Source organism: Saccoglossus kowalevskii, chromosome 6 (assembly GCF_978046115.1).
Source record: "Saccoglossus kowalevskii chromosome 6, keSacKowa6.1, whole genome shotgun sequence".
Taxonomy (NCBI): domain Eukaryota; kingdom Metazoa; phylum Hemichordata; class Enteropneusta; family Harrimaniidae; genus Saccoglossus; species Saccoglossus kowalevskii.
The window spans coordinates 13,105,198-13,117,934 of NC_140646.1; the positions used below are offsets into that span (position 1 = coordinate 13,105,198).

Genomic DNA, 12,737 nt, shown 5'->3' on the forward strand with positions numbered 1-12,737 from the left:
AGTAGAAGTTTTTATTACTCACATTTTCGAATGTGTGAATTCGAGATATGAATACAACATAACACCAATGTCGCAGTGTCTGTAGCGCCATCGGTTAGCGCGTTCGGCTGTTAACTGTAAGGTTGGTGGTTCAAGCCCACCCAGGGACGAAGTAGAAGTTTTTATTACGCACATTTTCTCACGTGTGGATTCGCGATATTAATACAATACAACGTATCACCAAGGTTACAGTCTCTGTGGCGCAATTGGTTAGTGCGTTCGGCTGTTAACCGAAAGGTTGGTGATTCAAGCCCACCCAGGGACGAAGTACAAGTTTTTATTACACACATTTTCTCATGTGTGAATTCGCGATATGAATACAATATAACACCAATGTTGCAGTCTCTGTGGCGCAATCGGTTAGCGCGTTTGGCTGTTAACCGAAAGGTTGGTGGTTCAAGCCCACCCAGGGACGAAGTACACATTTTTATTACACACATTTTCTCATGTGTGGATTCGCGATATGAATACAACATAACACCAATGTCGCAGTGTCTGTAGCGCAATCGGTTAGCGCGTTCGGCTGTTAACCGAAAGGTTGGTTGTTCAAGCCCACCCAGGGACGAAGTACAAGTTTTTATTACACACAAATTCTCATGTGTGGATTCGCGATATGAATGCAAAATAACACCAATGTCGCAGTGTCTGTAGCGCAATCGGTTAGCGCGTTCGGCTGTTAACCAAAAGGTTGGTGATTCAAGCCCACCCAGGGACGAAGTAGAAGTTTTTATTACACACATTTTCTCACGTGTGGATTCGCGATATGAATACAACACAACATATCACCAAGGTTGCGGTCTCTGTGGCGCATTTGGTTAGCGCGTTCGGCTGTTAACCGAAAGGTTGGTGATTCAAGCCCACCCAGGGACGAAGTAGAAGTTTTTATTACACACATTTTCTCATGTGTGAATTTGCGATATGAATACAACATAACACCAATGTCGCAGTGTCTGTAGCGCCATCGGTTAGCGCGTTCGGCTGTTAACCAAAAGGTTGGTGGTTCAAGCCCACCCAGGGACGAAGTACAAGTTTTTATTACACACATTTTCTCATGTGTGAATTCGCGATATGAAGACAATATAACACCATTGTTGTAGTCTCTGTGGCGCAATCGGTTAGCGCGTTCGGCTGTTAACCGAAATGTTTGTGGTTCAAGCCCACCCAGGGACGAAGTAGAAGTTTTTATTACACAGATTTTCTCATGTGTGAATTCGCGATATGAATAAAACATAACACCAATGTCGCAGTGTCTGTAGCGCCATCGGTTCGCGCGTTCGGCTGTTAACCGAAAGGTTGGTGATTCAAGCCCACCCAGGGACGAAGTAGAAGTTTTTATTACACACATTTTCTCATGTGTGGATTCGCGATATGAATACAATATAACACCAATGTTGCAGTCTCTGTGGCGCAATCGGTTAGCGCGTTCGGCTGTTAACCGAAAGGTTGGCGGTTCAAGCCCACCCAGGGACGAAGTATAAGTTTTTATTACACACATTTTCTCATGTGTGAATTCGCGATATGAATACAACATAACACCAATGTCGCAGTGTCTGTAGCGCCATCGGTTAGCGCGTTCGGCTGTTAACCGAAAGGTTGGTGATTCAAGCCCACCCAGGGACGAAGTAGAAGTTTTTATTACACACATTTTCTCATGTGAGGATTCGCGATATGAATACAACATAACACCAATGTCGCAGTATATGTAGCGCAATCGGTTAGCGCGTTCGGCTGTTAACCGAAAGGTTGGTGATTCAAGCCCACCCAGGGACGAAGTAGAAGTTTTTATTACACACATTTTCTCACGTGTGGATTCGCGATATTAATACAACACAACATATCACCGAGATTGCAGTCTCTGTGGCGCAATTGGTTAGTGCGTTCGGCTGTTAACCGAATGGTTGGTCATTCAAGCCCACCCGGGGACGAAGTACAAGTTTTTATTACACACATTTTCTCATGTGTGAATTCGCGATATGAATACAATATAACCCCAATGTTGCAGTCTCTGTGGCGCAATCGGTTAGCGCGTTTGGCTGTTAACCGAAAGGTTGCTGGTTCAAGCCCACCCAGGGACGAAGTACACATTTTTATTACACACATTTTCTCATGTGTGGATTCGCGATATGAATACAACATAACGCCATTGTTGTAGTCTCTGTGGCGCAATCGATTAGCGCGTTCGCCTGTTAACCGAAAGGTTGGTGGTTCAAGCCCAAACAGGGAAGAAGTACAAGTTTTTGTTACACACAATTTCTCATGTGTGAATTCGCGATATGAATGCAACATAACACCAATGTCGCAGTATCTGTAGCGCAATCGGTTAGCGCTTTCGGCTGTTAACCGAAAGGTTGGTTGTTCAAGCCCACCCAGGGACGAAGTACAAGTTTTTATTACACACAAATTCTCATGTGTGGATTCGCGATATGAATGCAAAATAACACCAATGTCGCAGTGTCTGTAGCGCAATCGGTTAGCGCGTTTGGCTGTTAACCGAAAGGTTGGTGGTTCAAGCCCACCCAGGGACGAAGTACAAGTTTTTATTACACACATTTTCTCATGTGTGGATTTGCGATATGAATACAACACAACATATCACCAAGGTTGCAGTCTCTGTGGCGCATTTGGTTAGCGCGTTCGGCTGTTAACCGAAAGGTTGGTGATTCAAGCCCACCCAGGGACGAAGTAGAAGTTTTTATTACACACATTTTCTCATGTGTGAATTTGCGATATGAATACAACATAACACCAATGTCGCAGTGTCTGTAGCGCCATCGGTTAGCGCGTTCGGCTGTTAACCAAAAGGTTGGTGGTTCAAGCCCACCCAGGGACGAAGTACAAGTTTTTATTACACACATTTTCTCATGTGTGAATTCGCGATATGAAGACAATATAACACCATTGTTGTAGTCTCTGTGGCGCAATCGGTTAGCGCGTTCGGCTGTTAACCGAAAGGTTGGTGGTTCAAGCCCACCCAGGGACGAAGTAGAAGTTTTTATTACACAGATTTTCTCATGTGTGAATTCGCGATATGAATAAAACATAACACCAATGTCGCAGTGACTGTAGCGCCATCGGTTCGCGCGTTCGGCTGTTAACCGAAAGGTTGGTGATTCAAGCCCACCCAGGGACGAAGTAGAAGTTTTTATTACACACATTTTCTCATGTGTGGATTCGCGATATGAATACAATATAACACCAATGTTGTAGTCTATGTGGCGCAATCGGTTAGCGCATTCGGCTGTTAACCGAAAGGTTGGTGGTTCAAGCCCACCCAGGGACGAAGTATAAGTTTTTATAACACACATGTTCTCATGTGTGAATTCGCGATATGAATACAACATAACACCAATGTCGCAGTGTTTGTAGCGCCATCGGTTAGCGCGTTCGGCTGTTAACCGAAAGGTTGGTGATTCAAGCCCATCCAGGGACGAAGTAGAAGTTTTTATTACACACATTTTCTCATGTGTGGATTCGCGAAATGAATACAACATAACACCATTGTTACGGTCTCTGTGGCGCAATTGGTTAGCGCGTTCGGCTGTTAACTGAAAGGTTGGTGGTTCAAGCCCACCCAGGGACGAAGTACAAGTTTTTATTACACACATTTTCTCATGTGTGAATTCGCGATATGAATACAACATAACACCAATGTCGCAGAGTCTGTAACGCCATCCGTTCGCGCGTTCGGCTGTTAACCGAAAGGTTGGTGACTCAAGCCCACCCAGGGACGAAGTACACATTTTTATTACACACATTTTCTCATGTGAGGATTCGCGATATGAATACAATATAACACCAATGTTGTAGTCTCTGTGGCGCAATCGGTTAGCGCGTTCGGCTGTTAATGGAAAGGTTGGTGGTTCAAGCCCACCCAGGGACGAAGTAGAAGTTTTTATTACGCACATTTTCTCACGTGTGGATTCGCGATATTAATACAACATAACACCAATGTCGCAGAGTCTGTAGCGCCATCGGTTAGCGCGTTCGGCTGTTAACCGAAAGGTTGGTTGTTCAAACCCACCTTGGGATGAAGTAGAAGTTTTTATTACTCACATTTTCGAATGTGTGAATTCGAGATATGAATACAACATAACACCGATGTCGCAGTGTCTGTAGCGCCATCGGTTAGCGCGTTCGGCTGTTAACTGTAAGGGTGGTGGTTCAAGCCCACCCAGGGACGAAGTAGAAGTTTTTATTACGCAGATTTTCTCACGTGTGGATTCGCGATATTAATACAATACAACGTATCACCAAGGTTACAGTCTCTGTGGCGCAATTGGTTAGTGCGTTCGGCTGTTAACCGAAAGGTTGGTGATTCAAGCCCACCCAGGGACGAAGTACAAGTTTTTATTACACACATTTTCTCATGTGTGAATTCGCGATATGAATACAACATAACACCAATGTCGCAGTGTCTGTAGCGCCATCGGTTAGCGCGTTCGGCTGTTAACCAAAAGGTTGGTGGTTCAAGCCCACCCAGGGACGAAGTATAAGTTTTTATTACACACATTTTCTCATGTGTGAATTCGCGATATGAAGACAATATAACACCATTGTTGTAGTCTCTGTGGCGCAATCGGTTATCGCGTTCGGCTGTTAACCGAAAGGTTGGTGGTTCAAGCCCACCCAGGGACGAAGTAGAAGTTTTTATTACACAGATTTTCTCATGTGTGAATTCGCGATATGAATAAAACATAACACCAATGTCGCAGTGTCTGTAGCGCCATCGGTTCGCGCGTTCGGCTGTTAACCGAAAGGTTGGTGATTCAAGCCCACCCAGGGACGAAGTAGAAGTTTTTATTACACACATTTTCTGATGTGTGGATTCGCGATATGAATACAATATAACACCAATGTTGCAGTCTCTGTGGCGCAATCGGTTAGCGCGTTCGGCTGTTAACCGAAAGGTTGGTGGTTCAAGCCCACCCAGGGACGAAGTATAAGTTTTTATTACACACATGTTCTCATGTGAGAATTCGCGATATGAATACAACATAACACCAATGTCGCAGTGTCTGTAGCGCCATCGGTTAGCGCGTTCGGCTGTTAACCGAAAGGTTGGTGATTCAAGCCCACCCAGGGACGAAGTAGAAGTTTTTATTACACACATTTTCTCATGTGAGGATTCGCGATATGAATACAACATAACACCAATGTCGCAGTATATGTAGCGCAATCGGTTAGCGCGTTCGGCTGTTAACCGAAAGGTTGGTTGTTCAAGCCCACCCAAGGACGAAGTACAAGTTTTTATTACACACAAATTCTCATGTGTGGATTCGCGATATGAATGCAAAATAACACCAATGTCGCAGTGTCTGTAGCGCAATCGGTTAGCGCGTTTGGCTGTTAACCGAAAGGTTGGTGGTTCAAGCCCACCCAGGGACGAAGTACAAGTTTTTATTACACACATTTTCTCATGTGTGGATTTGCGATATGAATACAACACAACATATCACCAAGGTTGCAGTCTCTGTGGCGCATTTGGTTAGCGCGTTCGGCTGTTAACCGAAAGGTTGGTGATTCAAGCCCACCCAGGGACGAAGTAGAAGTTTTTATTACACACATTTTCTCATGTGTGAATTTGCGATATGAATGCAACATAACACCAATGTCGCAGTGTCTGTAGCGCCATCGGTTAGCGCGTTCGTCTGTTAACCAAAAGGTTGGTGGTTCAAGCCCACCCAGGGACGAAGTAGAAGTTTTTATTACGCACATTTTCTCACGTGTGAATTCGAGATATGAATACAACATAACACCAATGTCGCAGTGTCTGTAGCGCCATCGGTTAGCGCGTTCGGCTGTTAACTGTAAGGTTGGTGGTTCTAGCCCACCCAGGGACGAAGTAGAAGTTTTTATTACGCACATTTTCTCACGTGTGGATTCGCGATATTAATACAATACAACATATCACCAAGGTTGCAGTCTCTGTGGCGCAATTGGTTAGTGCGTTCGGCTGTTAACCGAAAGGTTGGTGATTCAAGCCCACCCAGGGACGAAGTACAAGTTTTTATTACACATATTTTCTCATGTGTGAATTCGCGATATGAATACAATATAACACCAATGTTGCAGTCTCTGTGGCGCAATCGGTTAGCGCGTTTGGCTGTTAACCGAAAGGTTGGTGGTTCAAGCCCACCCAGGGACGAAGTACACATTTTTATTACACACATTTTCTCATGTGTGGATTCGCGATATGAATACAACATAACGCCATTGTTGTAGTCTCTGGCGCAATCGATTAGCGCGTTCGGCTGTTAACCGAAAGGTTGGTGGTTCAAGCCCAAACAGTGACGAAGTACAAGTTTTTGTTACACACAATTTCTCATGTGTGAATTCGCGATATGAATGCAACATAACACCAATGTCGCAGTGTATGTAGCGCCATCCGTTCGCGCGTTCGGCTGTTAACCGAAAGGTTGGTGATTCAAGCCCACCCAGGGACGAAGTAGAAGTTTTTATTACACACATTTTCTCATGTGAGGATTCGCGATATGAATACAACATAACACCAATGTCGCAGTGTCTGTAGCGCCATCGGTTAGCGCGTTCGGCTGTTAACTGTAAGGTTGGTGGTTCAAGCCCACCCAGGGACGAAGTAGAAGTTTTTATTACGCACATTTTCTCACGTGTGGATTCGCGATATTAATACAATACAACATATCACCAAGGTTACAGTCTCTGTGGCGCAATTGGTTAGTGCGTTCGGCTGTTAACCGAAAGGTTGGTGATTCAAGCCCACCCAGGGACGAAGTACAAGTTTTTATTACACAGATTTTCTCATGTGTGAATTCGCGATATGAATAAAACATAACACCAATGTCGCAGTGTCTGTAGCGCCATCGGTTCGCGCGTTCGGCTGTTAACCGAAAGGTTGGTGATTCAAGCCACCCAGGGACGAAGTAGAAGTTTTTATTACACACATTTTCTCATGTGTGGATTCGCGATATGAATACAATATAACACCAATGTTGCAGTCTCTGTGGCGCAATCGGTTAGCGCGTTCGGCTGTTAACTGAAAGGTTGGTGGTTCAAGCCCACCCAGGGACGAAGTACAAGTTTTTATTACACACATTTTCTCATGTGTGGATTCGCTATATGAATACAACATAACGCCATTGTTGTAGTCTCTGTCGCGCAATCGATTAGCGCGTTCGGCTGTTAACCGAAAGGTTGGTGGTTCAAGCCCACCCAGGGACGAAGTACAAGTTTTTATTACACACAAATTCCCATGTGTGGATTCGCGATATGAATGCAAAATAACACCAATGTCGCAGTGTCTGTAGCGCAATCGGTTATCGCGTTTGGCTGTTAACCGAAAGGTTGGTGGTTCAAGCCCACCCAGGGACGAAGTACAAGTTTTTATTACACACATTTTCTCATGTGTGGATTTGCGATATGAATACAACACAACGTATCACCAAGGTTGCAGTCTCTGTGGCGCATTTGGTTAGCGCGTTCGGCTGTTAACCGAAAGGTTGGTGATTCAAGCCCACCCAGGGACGAAGTAGAAGTTTTTATTACACACATTTTCTCATGTGTGAATTTGCGATATGAATACAACATAACACCAATGTCGCAGTGTCTGTAGCGCCATCGGTTAGCGCGTTCGGCTGTTAACCAAAAGGTTGGTGGTTCAAGCCCACCCAGGGACGAAGTACAAGTTTTTATTACACACATTTTCTCATGTGTGAATTCGCGATATGAAGACAATATAACACCATTGTTACAGTCTCTGTGGCGCAATCGGTTAGCGCGTTCGGCTGTTAACCGAAAGGTTGGTGGTTCAAGCCCACCCAGGGACGATGTATAAGTTTTTATTACACACATGTTCTCATGTGAGAATTCGCGATGTGAATACAACATAACACCAATGTCGCAGAGTCTGTAGCGCCATCGGTTCGCGCGTTCGGCTGTTAACCGAAAGGTTGGTGATTCAAGCCCACCCAGGGACGAAGTAGAAGTTTTATTACGCACATTTTCTCACGTGTGGATTCGCGATATTAATACAACACAACATATCACCGAGGTTGCAGTCTCTGTGGCGCAATTGGTTAGTGCGTTCGGCTGTTAACCGAATGGTTGGTGATTCAAGCCCACCCAGGGACGAAGTACAAGTTTTTATTACACACATTTTCTCATGTGTGAATTCGCGATATGAATACAATATAACACCAATGTTGCAGTCTCTGTGGCGCAATCGGTTAGCGCGTTTGGCTGTTAACCGAAAGGTTGCTGGTTCAAGCCCACCCAGGGACGAAGTACACATTTTTATTACACACATTTTCTCATGTGTGGATTCGCGATATGAATACAACATAACGCCGTTGTTGTAGTCTCTGTGGCGCAATCGATTAGCGCGTTCGCCTGTTAACCGAAAGGTTGGTGGTTCAAGCCCAAACAGGGAAGAAGTACAAGTTTTTGTTACACACAATTTCTCATGTGTGAATTCGCGATATGAATGCAACATAACACCAATGTCGCAGTATCTGTAGCGCAATCGGTTAGCGCGTTCGGCTGTTAACCGAAAGGTTGGTTGTTCAAGCCCACCCAGGGACGAAGTACAAGTTTTTATTACACACAAATTCTCATGTGTGGATTCGCGATATGAATGCAAAATAACACCAATGTCGCAGTGTCTGTAGCGCAATCGGTTAGCGCGTTTGGCTGTTAACCGAAAGGTTGGTGGTTCAAGCCCACCCAGGGACGAAGTACAAGTTTTTATTACACACATTTTCTCATGTGTGGATTTGCGATATGAATACAACACAACATATCACCAAGGTTGCAGTCTCTGTGGCGCATTTGGTTAGCGCGTTCGGCTGTTAACCGAAAGGTTGGTGATTCAAGCCCACCCAGGGACGAAGTAGAAGTTTTTATTACACACATTTTCTCATGTGTGAATTTGCGATATGAATACAACATAACACCAATGTCGCAGTGTCTGTAGCGCCATCGGTTAGCGCGTTCGGCTGTTAACCAAAAGTTTGGTGGTTCAAGCCCACCCAGGGACGAAGTACAAGTTTTTATTACACACATTTTCTCATGTGTGAATTCGCGATATGAAGACAATATAACACCATTGTTGTAGTCTCTGTGGCGCAATCGGTTAGCGCGTTCGGCTGTTAACCGAAAGGTTGGTGGTTCAAGCCCACCCAGGGACGAAGTAGAAGTTTTTATTACACAGATTTTCTCATGTGTGAATTCGCGATATGAATAAAACATAACACCAATGTCGCAGTGACTGTAGCGCCATCGGTTAGCGCGTTCGGCTGTTAACCAAAAGTTTGGTGGTTCAAGCCCACCCAGGGACGAAGTACAAGTTTTTATTACACACATTTTCTCATGTGTGGATTCGCTATATGAATACAACATAACGCCATTGTTGTAGTCTCTGTCGCGCAATCGATTAGCGCGTTCGGCTGTTAACCGAAAGGTTGGTGGTTCAAGCCCACCCAGGGACGAAGTACAAGTTTTTATTACACACAAATTCCCATGTGTGGATTCGCGATATGAATGCAAAATAACACCAATGTCGCAGTGTCTGTAGCGCAATCGGTTATCGCGTTTGGCTGTTAACCGAAAGGTTGGTGGTTCAAGCCCACCCAGGGACGAAGTACAAGTTTTTATTACACACATTTTCTCATGTGTGGATTTGCGATATGAATACAACACAACGTATCACCAAGGTTGCAGTCTCTGTGGCGCATTTGGTTAGCGCGTTCGGCTGTTAACCGAAAGGTTGGTGATTCAAGCCCACCCAGGGACGAAGTAGAAGTTTTTATTACACACATTTTCTCATGTGTGAATTTGCGATATGAATACAACATAACACCAATGTCGCAGTGTCTGTAGCGCCATCGGTTAGCGCGTTCGGCTGTTAACCAAAAGGTTGGTGGTTCAAGCCCACCCAGGGACGAAGTACAAGTTTTTATTACACACATTTTCTCATGTGTGAATTCGCGATATGAAGACAATATAACACCATTGTTACAGTCTCTGTGGCGCAATCGGTTAGCGCGTTCGGCTGTTAACCGAAAGGTTGGTGGTTCAAGCCCACCCAGGGACGATGTATAAGTTTTTATTACACACATGTTCTCATGTGAGAATTCGCGATGTGAATACAACATAACACCAATGTCGCAGAGTCTGTAGCGCCATCGGTTCGCGCGTTCGGCTGTTAACCGAAAGGTTGGTGATTCAAGCCCACCCAGGGACGAAGTAGAAGTTTTATTACGCACATTTTCTCACGTGTGGATTCGCGATATTAATACAACACAACATATCACCGAGGTTGCAGTCTCTGTGGCGCAATTGGTTAGTGCGTTCGGCTGTTAACCGAATGGTTGGTGATTCAAGCCCACCCAGGGACGAAGTACAAGTTTTTATTACACACATTTTCTCATGTGTGAATTCGCGATATGAATACAATATAACACCAATGTTGCAGTCTCTGTGGCGCAATCGGTTAGCGCGTTTGGCTGTTAACCGAAAGGTTGCTGGTTCAAGCCCACCCAGGGACGAAGTACACATTTTTATTACACACATTTTCTCATGTGTGGATTCGCGATATGAATACAACATAACGCCGTTGTTGTAGTCTCTGTGGCGCAATCGATTAGCGCGTTCGCCTGTTAACCGAAAGGTTGGTGGTTCAAGCCCAAACAGGGAAGAAGTACAAGTTTTTGTTACACACAATTTCTCATGTGTGAATTCGCGATATGAATGCAACATAACACCAATGTCGCAGTATCTGTAGCGCAATCGGTTAGCGCGTTCGGCTGTTAACCGAAAGGTTGGTTGTTCAAGCCCACCCAGGGACGAAGTACAAGTTTTTATTACACACAAATTCTCATGTGTGGATTCGCGATATGAATGCAAAATAACACCAATGTCGCAGTGTCTGTAGCGCAATCGGTTAGCGCGTTTGGCTGTTAACCGAAAGGTTGGTGGTTCAAGCCCACCCAGGGACGAAGTACAAGTTTTTATTACACACATTTTCTCATGTGTGGATTTGCGATATGAATACAACACAACATATCACCAAGGTTGCAGTCTCTGTGGCGCATTTGGTTAGCGCGTTCGGCTGTTAACCGAAAGGTTGGTGATTCAAGCCCACCCAGGGACGAAGTAGAAGTTTTTATTACACACATTTTCTCATGTGTGAATTTGCGATATGAATACAACATAACACCAATGTCGCAGTGTCTGTAGCGCCATCGGTTAGCGCGTTCGGCTGTTAACCAAAAGTTTGGTGGTTCAAGCCCACCCAGGGACGAAGTACAAGTTTTTATTACACACATTTTCTCATGTGTGAATTCGCGATATGAAGACAATATAACACCATTGTTGTAGTCTCTGTGGCGCAATCGGTTAGCGCGTTCGGCTGTTAACCGAAAGGTTGGTGGTTCAAGCCCACCCAGGGACGAAGTAGAAGTTTTTATTACACAGATTTTCTCATGTGTGAATTCGCGATATGAATAAAACATAACACCAATGTCGCAGTGACTGTAGCGCCATCGGTTCGCGCGTTCGGCTGTTAACCGAAAGGTTGGTGATTCAAGCCCACCCAGGGACGAAGTAGAAGTTTTTATTACACACATTTTCTCATGTGTGGATTCGCGATATGAATACAATATAACACCAATGTTGTAGTCTCTGTGGCGCAATCGGTTAGCGCGTTCGGCTGTTAACCGAAAGGTTCTTGGTTCAAGCCCACCCAGGGACGAAGTATAAGTTTTTATAACACACATGTTCTCATGTGTGAATTCGCGATATGAATACAACATAACACCAATGTCGCAGTGTCTGTAGCGCCATCGGTTAGCGCGTTCGGCTGTTAACCGAAAGGTTGGTGATTCAAGCCCATCCAGGGACGAAGTAGAAGTTTTTATTACACACATTTTCTCATGTGTAGATTCGCGAAATGAATACAACATAACACCATTGTTACAGTCTCTGTGGCGCAATCGGTTAGCGCGTTCGGCTGTTAATGGAAAGGTTGGTGGTTCAAGCCCATCCAGGGACGAAGTAGAAGTTTTTATTACGCACATTTTCTCACGTGTGGATTCGCGATATTAATACAACATAACACCAATGTCGCAGAGTCTGTAGCGCCATCGGTTAGCGCGTTCGGCTGTTAACCGAAAGGTTGGTTGTTCAAACCCACCTTGGGATGAAGTAGAAGTTTTTATTACTCACATTTTCGAATGTGTGAATTCGAGATATGAATACAACATAACACCAATGTCGCAGTGTCTGTAGCGCCATCGGTTAGCGCGTTCGGCTGTTAACTGTAAGGTTGGTGGTTCAAGCCCACCCAGGGACGAAGTAGAAGTTTTTATTACGCACATTTTCTCACGTGTGGATTCGCGATATTAATACAATACAACGTATCACCAAGGTTACAGTCTCTGTGGCGCAATTGGTTAGTGCGTTCGGCTGTTAACCGAAAGGTTGGTGATTCAAGCCCACCCAGGGACGAAGTACAAGTTTTTATTACACACATTTTCTCATGTGTGAATTCGCGATATGAATACAATATAACACCAATGTTGCAGTCTCTGTGGCGCAATCGGTTAGCGCGTTTGGCTGTTAACCGAAAGGTTGGTGGTTCAAGCCCACCCAGGGACGAAGTACACATTTTTATTACACACATTTTCTCATGTGTGGATTCGCGATATGAATACAACATAACACCA

The 12,737-nt window shown here is 44.7% G+C and overlaps 6 non-coding genes across 6 annotated transcripts; all 6 read left to right on the forward strand.

The window, feature by feature from the left end:
- Positions 1-2,945: 2,945 nt before the first annotated feature.
- On the forward strand, positions 2,946-3,019 carry TRNAN-GUU (transfer RNA asparagine (anticodon GUU)). The gene has a single exon. It is a non-coding gene; the product is annotated as a tRNA-Asn (tRNA).
- Positions 3,020-4,900: 1,881 nt separating this feature from the next.
- On the forward strand, positions 4,901-4,974 carry TRNAN-GUU (transfer RNA asparagine (anticodon GUU)). The gene has a single exon. It is a non-coding gene; the product is annotated as a tRNA-Asn (tRNA).
- Positions 4,975-7,767: 2,793 nt separating this feature from the next.
- TRNAN-GUU (transfer RNA asparagine (anticodon GUU)) lies at positions 7,768-7,841 on the forward strand. Its single transcript has one exon. It is a non-coding gene; the product is annotated as a tRNA-Asn (tRNA).
- A 1,285-nt stretch (positions 7,842-9,126) lies between these two features.
- Positions 9,127-9,200, forward strand: TRNAN-GUU (transfer RNA asparagine (anticodon GUU)). Its single transcript has one exon. It is a non-coding gene; the product is annotated as a tRNA-Asn (tRNA).
- An 831-nt stretch (positions 9,201-10,031) lies between these two features.
- Positions 10,032-10,105, forward strand: TRNAN-GUU (transfer RNA asparagine (anticodon GUU)). The gene has a single exon. It is a non-coding gene; the product is annotated as a tRNA-Asn (tRNA).
- A 1,285-nt stretch (positions 10,106-11,390) lies between these two features.
- TRNAN-GUU (transfer RNA asparagine (anticodon GUU)) lies at positions 11,391-11,464 on the forward strand. The gene has a single exon. It is a non-coding gene; the product is annotated as a tRNA-Asn (tRNA).
- Positions 11,465-12,737: the final 1,273 nt, after the last annotated feature.